We start from the raw sequence: 14,382 nt of genomic DNA, 5'->3' as shown, positions 1-14,382 counted from the left end.
ATATGAGACCTTATATGGAAATAAGGTATTTACAGAAATAATCAAGTTAAAATGAGGTCATTAGTCCACACTAATCCAGTATGACTTGTGTTCTTATAGAAAGAGGAAACTTGGGCACAGATGCAGAGGTCTCTTCCTGGAATCCCATAAATTTCAACATTAAAAGTGAAGGGAAAAAAAAAAGTGAAGGGAACAGGGATTGGAGGAAGATTGCTAACTCAGATCCTCTGTGGGATCTCTGTAAAAGAACCTCAATGTACTTTCAAGGGTAATAGAGGAGCTCCCTGCTGGTTTGGAGAGAGATCACTGGAGAGAGGGATCACTCCAGTGGTAGAGCAGTGGCTTCTCAGACCTCACCATGCATCACAGTCACCTCTAGGGCTTGTTAAAAAGAGGTTGCTGGACTCAACTCTTGGAATTTCTGATTTAGAAGACCAGGGGCCTGAGACTTTGCATTTCTAACACGTTGCTGAATTATGCTGATGCTACTGACCTGAGGACCATGTTTGGAGAACCACTGCAGCAGAGATCAGTTTTGTGTTTTAGAATTTTGATAGGAATCAGGAAGGCAAACTGAAAGAGCCAAAGATCTGCAGACCTCTTAGAAGCAGAGTCTAGGAAAGAGACGTGTGCTCAATGCGGTAGCAGTGGGAAAAAATGAGAGGGCTCAGATATAAATGAGAGGGAAAAACCTCTTGCCAAAACAGTGAAGACTACTGTTAAGGACAGGGAAAAAGTCCTCCAAATACTGGGTAACAGTAGACGCCACTTTACGACCCTTAAGACATGAATATAATGTGGAGCCAAGGATGCCCAGCACTGGAAACACTAGAGGTCTCAGATGAACCACACAAAAATCGAATCAAATGGTGCTGTCTTCTGAGGTCTCTGGTCACATGTATTTTTCTTGCTGGGCATGACATAAAAACAGCTAAGTGTGCAAGAGAAACTGGGAGAAATGCTTGCACCCTTACCCTCTCCCGGGCCATGTGGAAAACTCTGTACCTGTCCAAATTAACCAACTGAAGTCACCTGTATCCTTGTTCCCAGGGATCTTTCTCTTCTGTGAAAGAACTTCAGAGTCTAAAAGATTGGGAGGTCTGAAACCCAGGAACGATGTACCTGCAAGATCTCAGCCCCAAAACAGGGAATCTCCTCTACCTTTGACCTTCTAAGTCCAAGTATATTTTTTACCATGTCCATTTTATGGCTTTAGAAGGTTGGAGTTCACACCCTTCTCAGAAGTGTGCAAAATACCTGCATTTGCCGTTGAACCTTAGAGACCTAAGGATGTCTACCAGGATATGCATCCTATAGTCTTCCGGTCTATCAACTGAGCAATTGAAGTATATGTTGACTGGAAAAAATGTATAACGCGAGAGTTGTGAGTTAAGTTTTATTTGGCGCAAAATGAGGATTACAGTCTGGGAGACAGCATCTTAGATAGCTTTGAGGAACTGCTCCAAAGAGGTAGGGGGGAAGTCAGCACTATATGTGATTTTAGTGAAGGTGGATACATGCAGTCAAGCACACATTTTGGCAGAGGCTTACTACTAGTCATGAAAAGCAGATGGCTCCATTAATGATTTTAGTGTTTTCTAGATGTGAGAAGATGCAAGAATTTGGGCTTATTAAAAATCACCTGAAAGTATCTATCTGCAAGCCCCTTCTGCCAGTTTTTCCCAGCTCACAGAGTGCCTCACTCCTGATCTCCACCCAGAACTCCTTTCAGGGTGTGTTGAAGATCAGCGACTTAATCCTTTTAGAGGCAGATGGCAAGTGCCAATTTGTAGTTGGCTTATGCATAGTAGACTTTATCAAAAATTTCTTTTTTAGGAATTCCTGCTGTGGTGCAATGGGATTGGTGACATCTCTGCAGTGCCAGGACGCTGGTTCCTTCCCCAGCATGGCACAGTGGGTTAAAGGAGCTGGTGTTGCCGAAGCTGTGGCATAGGTTGCAGCTGTGGCTCAGATCTGATCCCTGTCCCTGGAACGCCATATGCCATGTGTGGGGTTGGGGGGCAAAAGAGAAAAAAATATTATTTTTTAGGAATCTATCCAATTACATCTCCATACCAGACATTGGTTACTCTAGGCTCATGAAACTTTTGATCTTCTCACTTAATATTTGTCTACTTGTTTAACATTTACCGAGAGAGGGTTGTTCAAATATCCAATGATGATTATGGATTTTTCTTTTTCTCTCTTTGTTTTTGTTTATTTTTTAGGGCTGAACCCACGGCATATGGAAGTTCCCAGGCTAAGGGTCCAATGAGAGCTGTAGCTGCTAGCATGCACCACGGCCACAGCAATGCCAGATCCAAGCCACGTCTGGGACCTACATCACAGCCCATGGCAACACTGGATCCTTAACCCTCTGAGCTAGGCCAGGGATCAAACCTGAGTCCTCATGGATGCTAGTCGGGTTCCTTACTGCTAAGCCACTACAGGAATCCCTGATTTTTCTATTTCTATTCTCAGTTCTGTCAACTTTTGTTTCTTACTTTTGAATAGTTGTTATTAGATACACAAAAATAATAGAATATTGTGAGATTTAAATAGAATTTCTTTTTAGGGCAGTTTTATGTTCATAGCACAATTGAATAGAAGGTACATAGAGTCCCCATATACCTCCTCTCTCTATACAGCCTCCTCCACCGTCAACATCCCACACCAGGGTGGTACTGAATGGTACATTTGTTATAATCAATAAATCACATTGAGGAGTTCCTGTCGTGGCTCAGCAGAAACAAATCTGACTAATATCCATGAGGATGCAGGTTCTACCTCTGGCCTTTCTCAGTGAGATAAGGATCTGGTGTTGCCATGAGCTGTGGTGTGGGTTGCAGATGCAGCTTGGATCTGGTATTGCTGTAGCTGTGGCATAGGCCTGCAGCTGGAGCTCCATTTGGACCCCTAGCCTGGGAACCTCCATACGCCTCAGGAGAGGCCCAAAAAACAAAAAATAAAGATAAATCACATTGATACATCATTATCACCCAAAACCATAGTTTACATTAGGGATCACTCTTAGTGTTGCAGATTCCATGGGTTCTGACAAATGTATGATGTGTATCCATTGTATCAAATAAAATAGCTTCCCTGCCCTAAAAATCCTCTGTTCTCTGCCAGTTCATCCCTTCCTCCCCTCTAGCCCCTGGCAAGGAACGACTTTTTGCTGTGTCCATAGTCTTGCCTTTTTCAGAAAGTCATATAAGTGGAACCATTCAGCACATAGCCTTTCAGATGGGCTTCTTTCACTTAGTAATATGCATTTAAGTTTTCGTCTTAGTCAGGTTGCTGTGCAAATACCATAGACTGGGTGACTTAACAGAAATGTATTTTCTCATAGTTCTGGAGACTGGAAATCCACCATTAGATTATAGTGAGAATTCTCTTCTTGGCTTGCAAGCAAGCATTTTTCTCTCTGTGTCCTCACATGGCAGAGAGGAAGAAAGAGAATGCAGGCTCTCTGGTGTTTCTTCTAGAAGGGCACTAATAGAAGGGACCCCATCCTCATGACTTCATCTAACCCTAATTACCTCCCAAAGACCTATCTCCAAAATACTATCACATTGAGGATTAGGGTTTCAACATATGAATTTTGGGGAAACATAGGCATTCAGTCTATAACAATTCTTCCATGTATTTTCATAGCTTGATAGCTCATGCTACAGCTCTTAATGACGAACAATAGTCACTGAATGGATATACCACAAGGAATATCGTGCTTTTGTATTGAACTGACCCATTTATAATAAAATAGTCCTTAAAAATCTCATATAGTACATCTCATCTTAAATAATCTGTTGTCTGATATTGATATAGCTACATCAGCTTTTTTTTCTTTTAAAGAGTTTTAATAGTATGCCTTTTCCATTTTTTTACTTTCAGCCTTTCTGCATAATGGAAGAAATTCTCACATATTGAGGTAGGGGAAAATCATTGGCTTATACATGATCTGGCTTGAACTTTATGCTAACTAGAATAGCCTGGCTTATGACTGTCAAATCTGCATTTTTGATCTGCTATATGAAAATCTAAATTAATTAACTGTGGTTTAGACATTCAGAATGGAGCTGGGTGGCCATTGTTGATGTGGTTTCAGACAGTTCCAACATCAGAACTTGAGTTTTATGAATTGAATCAAACTCAAGGACATCACCAGCTATTCTCAAAACAATATCTGCTAGCAGTTGCCAGGTGCAAGATTATGATCTCAAGGTCTCCTCTTATTGAAATGAGTCCCCGCCCACCTTGGCTAAAAAGGCAGCTGCAGGCCTTTTCAGTTATTCTTGCCTCATACCACCCTTCTTGTAATAATGTACCTGTACCCTATGTAATAATGTACTATGTATCCTATGTCCAAGCCACCAGCCCTGCTAATCCTGTTCTGAGCATTGCTTACCAGTTCGGTTTAAGGAGGAACACTGTCTGCTCTGGGAAGGGGGGAGGTTCCGGGGATGCTTACATGGGAAAAACAAGACCCTGTAATGTATGAAAGTTGCTGAGAACAAAGACCTGGTGCTCAGACTCTGGAGATGACTCCTCTGAGCCTACTCCCTGGTGCTGAATAAACCTTGCTTTTCCACATCCCCAGGTGCCATTTGTCTCCTTCCGCTGCCACCTGCTGCCACGGATTTTTTTTGCAGTTTCTGCAACATTTTAACTATGCAATCACTTTGCACCCCAATCAATCCTTGCTTAACAAGCACTCTTACTTCTTGCCAACTCCAATCCTAAATTTTGATAAGCAACTTACCTATCTTTGTGCTTTTTCCCCGTGTAATATTTCCCCATTTTGTAGGCCAGCAGAACACAATTCAAGTGCTACTCCAAACGGTGTCTTGGAGTTCCCCATCATTGCTCAGTGGTTAACGAACCCGACTAGCATCCATGAAGACTTGGGTTCCATGTCTGGCCTCACTCAGTGGGTTAAGAATCCAGCATTGTTGCGGTATAGGTTGCAGATGAGGCTCAAATCTAGCGTTGCTGTACCTGTGGTGTAGGCCTGCGTTTGCAACTCCAATTCGACCTCTAGCCTGGGAAACTCAATATACCATTGGTGTAGCCCTAAAAAAAAAAAAAAAAAAAAAGACAAAAAAATCTGTTTTCTATAAATAGCATAAAATTGGGTCTCATTTTTACTCAATCTAGCAGTTTTGGCTTCTAACTACCATATTTGTTCTACATTAAGTGCAATTTCTGATATAGATGAGATTAAGTCTACCAACTGATATTTGCTCTTTTAGGGCTGCACCCATGGCATATGGAAGTTCCCAGGCTAGGGGTTGAATCATAACTGCAGCTGTTGGCCTATGCCACAGCCACAGCAATCCCAGATCCAAGCTGCTTCTGAGGCCTACACCACAGCTCAAGGCAACACCGGATACTTAACCCACTGATTTAGGCCAGGGATCAAACGCACATCTTTATGGATACTAGTAGGGTTTGTTACTGCTGAGCCATGACGGGAACTTGCTATTTGCTTTCTATGATTCCCATCAATACTTTTTGAAAACAACTTTATTGAAGTATGATTTACGTACCTTAAATTCATCCTTGTCAGTGTACAATTTAATTATTATATCAGTAGGTTTACCAAACTGCATAATCATCACTATAATCAAGGTTTAAAACATTTGCATAATCACAGTAAGATCCTTCTTAACTTAAAATATGCACAGCCTAGGAGTTCCCACCGTGGCTCAGTGATTAACAAATCTGACAAAGAACTATGAGGTTGCCAGTTTGATCCCTGGCCTCGCTCCTTGGGTCAAGGATCTGGTGTTGCTGAGAGCTGTGGTGTAGGTTGCAGACGTGGCTCGGGTCCCATGTAGCTGTGGCTGTCGGGTAGACCAGCGGCTACAGCTCCGATTAGACCCCTAGCCTGGGAACCTCCACAGGCCACCGGAGTGGCCAAAGAAAAGGAAAAAAAAAAAAAAAAAAAAAAAAAGCACAGTCTAAAAGCTGAGAGTTTAGTTTCATTAGGGTCAAAATAAGGACTACAGTTAAGTTTTACTGGGGGGCAAAATGAAGATTATAGCTCTGAAATACCAATCCAAAGAGGTAGGGGGGAATGTCATTACATATGTGATTTTGTGCCGGGGGCGGGGGGTGGGGTGGTGGGGTGGAATGTATCCATGCAGTCAAGCACACATTTTTTACAGAAGGTTACTGTTAATCCCGTGAAAGTTGCTGCCAGTCATGAGGAGCAGATGGCACCATTTTAATATTTTAGTGCTTTTCTAGATACAAGGAAATGCAAGAATTGGACACATAAAGTCTTCTCCTGAAAATATCTATCTGAAGACCTGTTCTGCCAGTTTTCCCAGAGCACAAAGTGATTCACTTCTGATTTCCACCCTGAGCTCCTTTCAGGGGGTGTTGAAGATCAGTGACTGTAGTGGTTAGTGACTTAATCCTCGTAGAGGCAGATAGCAAGTGCCTATCTCCAGTTGGGACTATTTATCTGTTCTTTATCTGTTTGTTTCATTATTCCCTCTTAACCAAGAATTCCAAGAGCAGAGACCTGGTTGAGACCAAAAACAAACAAAAAAAAGTATTTGGGCTTTGTTAGGACTGCAGTCTAGGAAGTACAAATCTTTTTTTTTTTTTTTTCTTCACTGTTGAAATCAGTGACATTTCTTTTTCTATTATTACTCAAATGAATTTATCACATCTGTAGTTGTATAATGATCATAACAATCCAATATCACAGGATTTCCATCCCATAGCCCAGGCACATCCCCCCACCCCCCAAACTGTCTCCTTCAGAGACCATAAGTTTTTCAATGTCTGTGAGTTGGCATCTGTTCTACAAAGAAGTTCATTCTATCTTTTTTTCAGATTCCACATGTCAGTGAAAGCATTTGATGTTGGTGTCTCACTGTGTGGCTGACTTCACCTAGCATGATAATTTCTAGGTCCATCCATGTTGCTAAAAATGCCAGTATTTTTTCCTTTTAATGGCTGAGTAATATTCCATTGTGTATATGTACCACCTCTTCTTGATCCACTCCTCTGTTGATGGACATTTAGGTTGTTTCCATGTCTTGGCTATTGCAAACAGTGCTGCAATGAACATCGGAGTACATGTGTCTTTGCGAGTCATGGTTTTCTCTGGATAGATGCCCAGGAGTGGGATTGCTGGATCCAATGGTAGTTCTATGTTTAGTTTTCTGAGGACTCTCTGTATCGTTTTCCACAGTGGTTGCACCAATTTACAATGCCACCAACAGTGTACTAGGGTTCCTTTTTCTCCACACCTTCTCCAGCACTTATTGTTTGTAGACTTTTGGATGATGGCCATTCTGGCTGGTGTAAGGTGGTACCTCATCGTGGTTTTGATTTGCATTTCTCTAATAATGAGTGATGTTGAACATCTTTTCATGTGTTTTTTGGCCATCTGTATGTTTTCTTTGGAGGAAGTAAAAATCTAAGGAAGCACTTGAATTGTGTTCAGTTGGATTACAAAATGAGGGAAGTTGATAAAAGCAAAAAATGGTGAAGTTACATAAATTGGCAAGAATTAGAAGTAAGAGTGCTTATTAAGCAAGGATTGGTTGGGGTTTGAGATGATTACATAGTTATGAAATGGGGAGGGGCTAGGCATTTTGAAAGTACAAGATTGCAGCTAGCAACTGCTAGCAGATACTATTTTCAAAATGATTGGTAATATCCTTGAGTTTGATGGAGTTCAGAAAGTTCAAGTTCTCAGTGATTTGGGAATGTGTCTGAAACCACATCCACATTGGGCACCTAGCTCATTTGGATGCCTGAGCCATAGTCACTCCATTTTGATTTTTAAGTGATCTTAAGTATGTCATCATTTTTCTTTTCTGCCTTTCTTTGTATTAAACAAGCACTTGTATCATTTTGTTTATCTCCTCCATTTTGTTTTACTTTTAATTCTTTAAGTTCTTAATCTTAAATTTATAAAATGCACCATTTTCTTATTATAGTCTTCCTGAAATGAAAATTTTTTATCTTATCCCAGACAATTCAAGAAACTTACATTGTAAGAAACATATAGCAGATGGACAATTTTCTTTTTTTTTTTTTTAATTTTTAAATTTTTATTTATTTATTTATTTTTGTCTTTTGTTGTTGTTGTTGCTATTTCTTGGGCCGCTCCCGTGGCATATGGAGGTTCCCAGGCTAGGGGTCTAATCGGAGCTGTAGCCACCGGCCTACGCCAGAGCCACAGCAACGCGGGATCCGAGCCGCGTCTGCAACCTACACCACAGCTCACGGCAACGCCGGATCGTTAACCCACTGAGCAAGGGCAGGGATCGAACCCGCAACCTCATGGTTCCTAGTCGGATTCGTTAACCACTGCGCCACGACGGGAACTCCCAATTTTCTTTTTTTTAAAGATTGAATAATATTTCATTGTATACATGTATATGACATTTTCTTTATCCATTCATCCATCAATGAATATTTATATTGTTTACGTATCTTGACTACTGTGAATAATTCTACAATAAACAGGAATGCAAATATCTCTTTGAGATACTGATATCATTTCTTTTGGATATAAAACCAGAAGTGGAATTGCAGGATCATAAGGTAGGGTTTTTTGAAATTTTTTCGGTAACCTCCATACTGTTTCTACAAGGGCTGTACCAATTCACATTCCAAAGTACACGATGGTTTCCTGGAGTCCACATCCTCACCAACACTTGCTATCTTTTGTCTTTTTGATAATAGCCATTCTAGCAGGTGTAAGGTGATATTGTATTTTGATTTGCATTTCCCTGATGATTAGTGATGTTATTGCCTTCTCATATATCTGTTGGACATTTGTGTGTCTTATTTTAAGAAATGTCACCTCAGGTCCTTTGCTCATTTTTAAATTGGTCATTTAGTTTTTTGCTATTGAATTATATGAGTTTTTATTTTATTTTATTTTTTTGCTTTTTTAGGGCCACACCCGTGGCATATGGAAGGTCTCAGGCTAGGGTCAAATCGGAGATACAGCTGCCGGCTTACACCACAACCACAACAACCCAGGATCCTAGCCGCATCTGCGACCTACACCACAGATCACAGCAACGCTGGTCCTTAACCCACTGATCCAGATCAGGGATGGAACCTGCAACCTCATTGTTCTAGTCTGATTCGTTTCCCCTGTGCCACGCCAGGAACTCCGAATTCTTGAAATATGTTTTAAATATTAATCCCTTAGTAGATATATGGCTTACTAATATTTTCCTCCATTTAGTAGAAAATATTCACTCTATTGACTGTTTCTTTTGATGTACAGAAATTTTTTAATTTGATGCAATCCCGCTTGCTTTTGTTGCCTGTGCTTTTGGTGTCATATGCAAAAAAAAAAAATCATTGCTCAAACCAATGTTGAAAGCCTTTCCCTCCATGTTTTCTTCTGGTTTTATAGTTTTAAGTCTAACATTTATGGTTTTTGAGTCTAATATTTAGGTGATTCTTTTTTTTTTTTTTTTTTTTTGTCTATTTAGGGCTGCACCCTGAGGCATATGGAGGTCCCCAGGCTAGGGGTCGAATTGGAGCTGCAGCCGCCGGCCTACGCCAGACACATAGCAACGTGGAATCCGAGCCAAGTCTGCAACCTACACCACAGCTCACGGCAACACCGGATCCTTAACCCACTGAGAAAGGCCAGGGATCGAGCCCACAACCTCATGGTTCCTAGTGGGATTCGTTAACCACCGCATGCCGGGAACTCCTGATGAAATCTTCTTAAAAGCATCAGAGTATATATGAGAAACAAAAGCCATACAAATTTTTTTTTTTTCAGGAAGACACTTCAGCCTGACCTTGGAAATTCACTGCATTATAATTCTGCAAAATATTGAGCAGTACACACTCAGATGATCAATTACACGGGGGAAAAAAGTGACATAAATAAGACTCAACCAAAGCAACAGATGGCATAATGCAGAATTATGAGTTACAGGGAATAAAACAACTATAATTATTACTTTAAAAAGATAAAAGAAAAGCTGGCAAAAACCTGCAAGGAATAGGAAACTACAAAATTTCGTTTAGTAGGTTAGAAAAAGAAGCAAATAGAACTTCTAGAATTGAAAATTACAGTTTATAATTAGTTTACAATTACAATCGACTCAGTGGGTGATTAAACACAGCTGCAGAGAAAATTAGTGGAAAATGAGTAAGAATGCAACATGGAAAGACAAAAGGACAGAAAATATGGAAAGAGGTAAAAAGAAATGGAGGACAGAGTGGGAAGGTCTAATATATGTTTAACTCCAATTTCATAAATGGAGAAGGAAAAACAGAGCAAAAGCAACATTTAATTTTAATAGATATATGGCTGAGAATTTTCCAGAATGGAAGATACAATCTATAGACTTAAGAAATCCAAACTCAAGAACATCACACCTTCACCATTGGAAAAATATGGGATATCAGGATTATTTATTCCTGTTTTATATTTCTAAATTGAAATCTTCCCTGGATGCATCTGATGGGTGGACCTGGGTTACATGCCTACTACTCTCAGCTGCCAGGTGGGAAAGCAAGTTTTCTAGGACAGACTTAGAATAACATGTGAAATTACAAAAAGTAAGGCCATGTTTAAGAAATGTTGGACACTCACTCATAGGACAGATGCCTGCAACAGGGCTATTCAGAAAGCTCAAGTTTTCAGGTGTCTGCTGTTTTCTTTTTCACTCTCTTCCTTCAAGAGCATATAGTTTTAGAGGCTCTAACTCAATGAATGACTGATGTAATTTGATCTAACCTTGATCTATCAGTCTGCAGAATGCTAGACAGAGTTTCCTGGCTGTCTAAACTCCGATATCCTCCGTCCACACCTCAAATTCAGCCTACCTAAATCCTAGCTCTTATTCACCCCTCTGCCTTCTCAGACACCCATCTCTCCTTTAGATTTTTTTTCCTCTATCATATTGCTTTTACAAGGTATGATATTTGAGAATCCTCCCTGACTCTTTCCTCTTTATTTTCTCTTATTTCTTCTCTATTCATGTCTAAGTTCAGTAGACTGTCTAACCTGTATCGCTCTCATTCATTCTCTCCTTTCCAATCCCATGACTATTACTCCCCTGCACTTTATGTTTGAGGATCTGCACCATGGCCAATCTCTGATATCCCCTTGACTCAGGTTTCTCTTCCCTTCAATTCGTTCTGCATATCCGTACTTGGTGAATTTCCACGTGCAATTTGTAAAGGGTGTACCTTCATTTCAGAAATGTCTTGGTAGGCTGCTATCCTGTCTTACTTTCCCTCATTCCCACAAGAGCCGGCATCTGCCCCAGCCAGGATTCTGCCTTGGCGGCTTAAGTGCCTAGGTCTCTCTCTTCAACTTGGCTCATAAATATTTTTCTACCAGGGATCACCATGCCCCCAAACCTGTATACATCATAACCTTTCTTCAAAACGCAGCTAAAGTCCCATCCCTTCCTTAAGGCCTGCCTCTGTGATGGCTCCCTTTGTATGCTTGTGAACCTTGGCACTGTCCACAGCCCCATCACAGCTACCTGTCATTGTTCTCTTTCCTGAAAACTAAAGTTCTTTTATTATACAAGACTAAGACAGTGATTTCCAGGTAGAGACCATAGCTGCATGCCTATTTCCTAAGTTCAGAGCCTAGCCCAGAATTGGGTCCATTGTTTATTGAATGAAGGGATGAATTAAACAGCGAAGTAATGAGTGCCTGCTCTGCACCGAGACTGGAGCTGTAGAGGTCCCTAGTCTAAGGAACTCAAGGCAGATGGTTGCATGTCATTGGATGGCTTGAGTCAAGGAGAAAATCAAATGCAGATGTCCAGGCTTTATCTCCGAGATCTGTGGTTGGCAAGTTCCTCTATGCCGAGTCTCCCTTTTTAATTTACACAATCTGCAAGAATGTGTGGGCGAAAAGCTTTCACTGCTTTAGACTGTGTCAGATTGGGCAGATTTCAGTAATCTTAAAATAGTGGTGGTGGTTTCTATCACTATCACCTCCAGCACCGCCCTGCCATATTGGGCAAAAGCCTACAAACTGAGTTTCAATAATTGGGAAGTAAATTGAAACGACGTTCAGGTTTTATTTGCTTTGCACATGCAAAAACGCTAATAAAGCCCCCCCCATAAAAGAGTTCCTTTTCCGAGAAAGAGATAAAGTATCTGTTCACGAGGCCCTATAGCTCAGGGGTTAGAGCACTGGTCTTGTAAACCAGGGGTCGCGAGTTCAAATCTCGCTGGGGCCTACTTTGTGTTTCTTATTGTTTTAAAGGATTCTCAGCAGCCACTTAATCTCTGCAGAAATTCTGGTAATTATACCTTCTCACCATTGCCCAGACTTCCCGAGCTGAACTAGGTTCCGGTACTAATGCGCAAGGGCTACATAGATGCCTGGGTTGTGGCGGAGTCTGCTACAAACCGCTGACGCCTTGGCTATGTGGACACACAGCAAGAACCCTCAGGACTGCCAGAGTCGGAGCCCAGAACAAGGTCCCCTCCCCTAAGGGAGAGAGCAGCGTTTAGGCGTCCCAAAGATTGTAGGGTGTCCGAGGTTTCACGCTTCAATGGGTTTTCGAGCTCTTCAGTATCCCAGCGGAAAAATTAGAGTCGAGACTTGAGTCACTAAATTCGTTACTGTCTCAAAGAAACTGTGACTTCCTCTTTGAAAAACCTTTAAATATTTTCTCCAAGAGTCAATTCTCATTGCAACATTGGGCTTGGCCTTATGTATTGTACATCACATCCTCTCCGTCCCCTACGCTGAGGACTTGTAAGCGGAAGAAAGAAGAAGCTCGCTTTTGCAAACGCTCCTGCATTGGGAGGAGAGCACAGAAGTGAGGAAATGACAGGCCCAGGCTCGAGCTCCGAGACCCATCCTTTCCCCTGGCTCGCAGTTGCGCGATCTGAACAGTGTGTCCCACAGCCTTAGCCCCTAGTTATCTGATGCCCGGGTGATCCCTCCCGATTTTGACGCACATCTGGCCAAGGAGGTCCAGGGCTGCAAACTACGTGAAAACAGTAGCCGGGGGCGAGTAAATTACCCCATCCAGAAACAGCCTCGAGATGCACTGGTTGGCCCTACTTAAAAGAGCCCACTGGTTGGCCCTACCTAAAAACCCGTCCGTGAAGCAGGAGAATCCAGCTCCAGAGGGGCTGCCCCCAGAACTGTGGATGCAAGAATTTCTCCCAAGCTGACTGCTCCGTAGGATCCACTCCCCCGCGACTAGTGGGCCATTACTCACTGGCCTTTGTTTATCGATGTCCTCAATACAGAATTCTAAAAACAGTGTTTCAACACTTCCTTCGATAGCTCAGCTGGTAGAGCGGAGGACTGTAGTACTTCCTGGTGTAGTCATCCTTAGGTCGCTGGTTCGATTCCGGCTCGAAGGAGGGATGATGTTTTGGGGTTTTCACAGAACAAGTCAAGTCACTGCACTCGGTTTCTTACCCGAGACCTCTCGTTGGCACAGAGTATGTATGTCCTGCACGCCCCCCTGACTCTAATTTGCCAGACCAACTCATAAGACCTTTGTTCACGTTATACACACATACGTTGATGCGGGGGAGGAGGCTCTTTCAATTTTTTCAGCTGGTTATAGATTTTCACAGTTCCGCAAAAATATTTTGAGCTGAAAGAGAAATGGGATTTGACGTGAATTGGGATGAGCCTTGGAGAATTTCAGACTAAGGTAGCAATTTTAGCAAAGGTGTGGGGAAATGGAACATTTGATTGAGGGAAACCGCGAGGGGACTGGACTTTCGAAATCAGCAGCAGACTGGCTCACTTCCAGCAGATCAAAATACTGATTCCCCGTATTTGATGCCCATCAGTCCTACTCCTAGGATTTTGTACTTGTTCGACGTAGTAGCAGCCCGACATATATACATCCCTCGCGTCTGTCCGGGCTCAGGACCCTACAGTCTTGCAAATGACCCCAGCTCGGGCCTCTCAAGCTCCAAGTCGGTTCTCTTCAGCCTACTCGCAGGCTGGAGCTCAAGGCTAGATTCCTCTGGGCAGGGCTTGTTGGAGCTCAGAGCTGTGGCCTGACGTCTGAAAAGCTGCCTCTTCTAATCCCATCTGTCATCTGGAGGAGTCCAGGATGTGAATCGAGGAGAATAGAATCAGAGTCAGACCTGAGGTTTCATGAAGAGGGAAGAGCTAAGCAAAACCAAAAGTAAATGTCACAGCAGAAAAATCTCCAGAGGGTTCCGCCAACTGCTGAAGGAAAAATGAGATTCTGAGAAAATGTGCGCAGCACTTAGCCACAGCGGCTCGTTGGTCTAGGGGTATGATTCTCGCTTTGGGTGCGAGAGGTCCCGGGTTCAAATCCCGGACGAGCCCAACTGCTTTTTTTAAAAAAATATTCCCCCCACTCTTTGGGAACTGCTGGAAAGTTCAGTTTTGTACAAACT

At 42.2% G+C, this 14,382-nt stretch overlaps 3 non-coding genes across 3 annotated transcripts; all 3 read left to right on the top strand.

The window, feature by feature from the left end:
• The first annotated feature begins 12,142 nt into the window (after nucleotides 1-12,142).
• On the top strand, nucleotides 12,143-12,215 carry TRNAT-UGU (transfer RNA threonine (anticodon UGU)). The gene has a single exon. It is a non-coding gene; the product is annotated as a tRNA-Thr (tRNA).
• Nucleotides 12,216-13,269: 1,054 nt separating this feature from the next.
• TRNAY-GUA (transfer RNA tyrosine (anticodon GUA)) lies at nucleotides 13,270-13,359 on the top strand. The gene is given in 2 exon segments: nucleotides 13,270-13,306; nucleotides 13,324-13,359. It is a non-coding gene; the product is annotated as a tRNA-Tyr (tRNA).
• Nucleotides 13,360-14,239: 880 nt separating this feature from the next.
• On the top strand, nucleotides 14,240-14,311 carry TRNAP-UGG (transfer RNA proline (anticodon UGG)). The gene has a single exon. It is a non-coding gene; the product is annotated as a tRNA-Pro (tRNA).
• The last annotated feature ends 71 nt before the right edge of the window (nucleotides 14,312-14,382 follow it).

The sequence above is a fragment of the Sus scrofa genome, chromosome 7 (assembly GCF_054392235.1).
Source record: "Sus scrofa isolate SSC_HxYL_T2T_F1_AM1 chromosome 7, Sscrofa_HxYL_maternal_Yorkshire_Landrace_v2.0, whole genome shotgun sequence".
Lineage (NCBI taxonomy): Eukaryota > Metazoa > Chordata > Mammalia > Artiodactyla > Suidae > Sus > Sus scrofa.
Note: the sequence above shows the minus strand (reverse complement) of the source record. Positions and strands in the feature narration are given on the sequence as shown.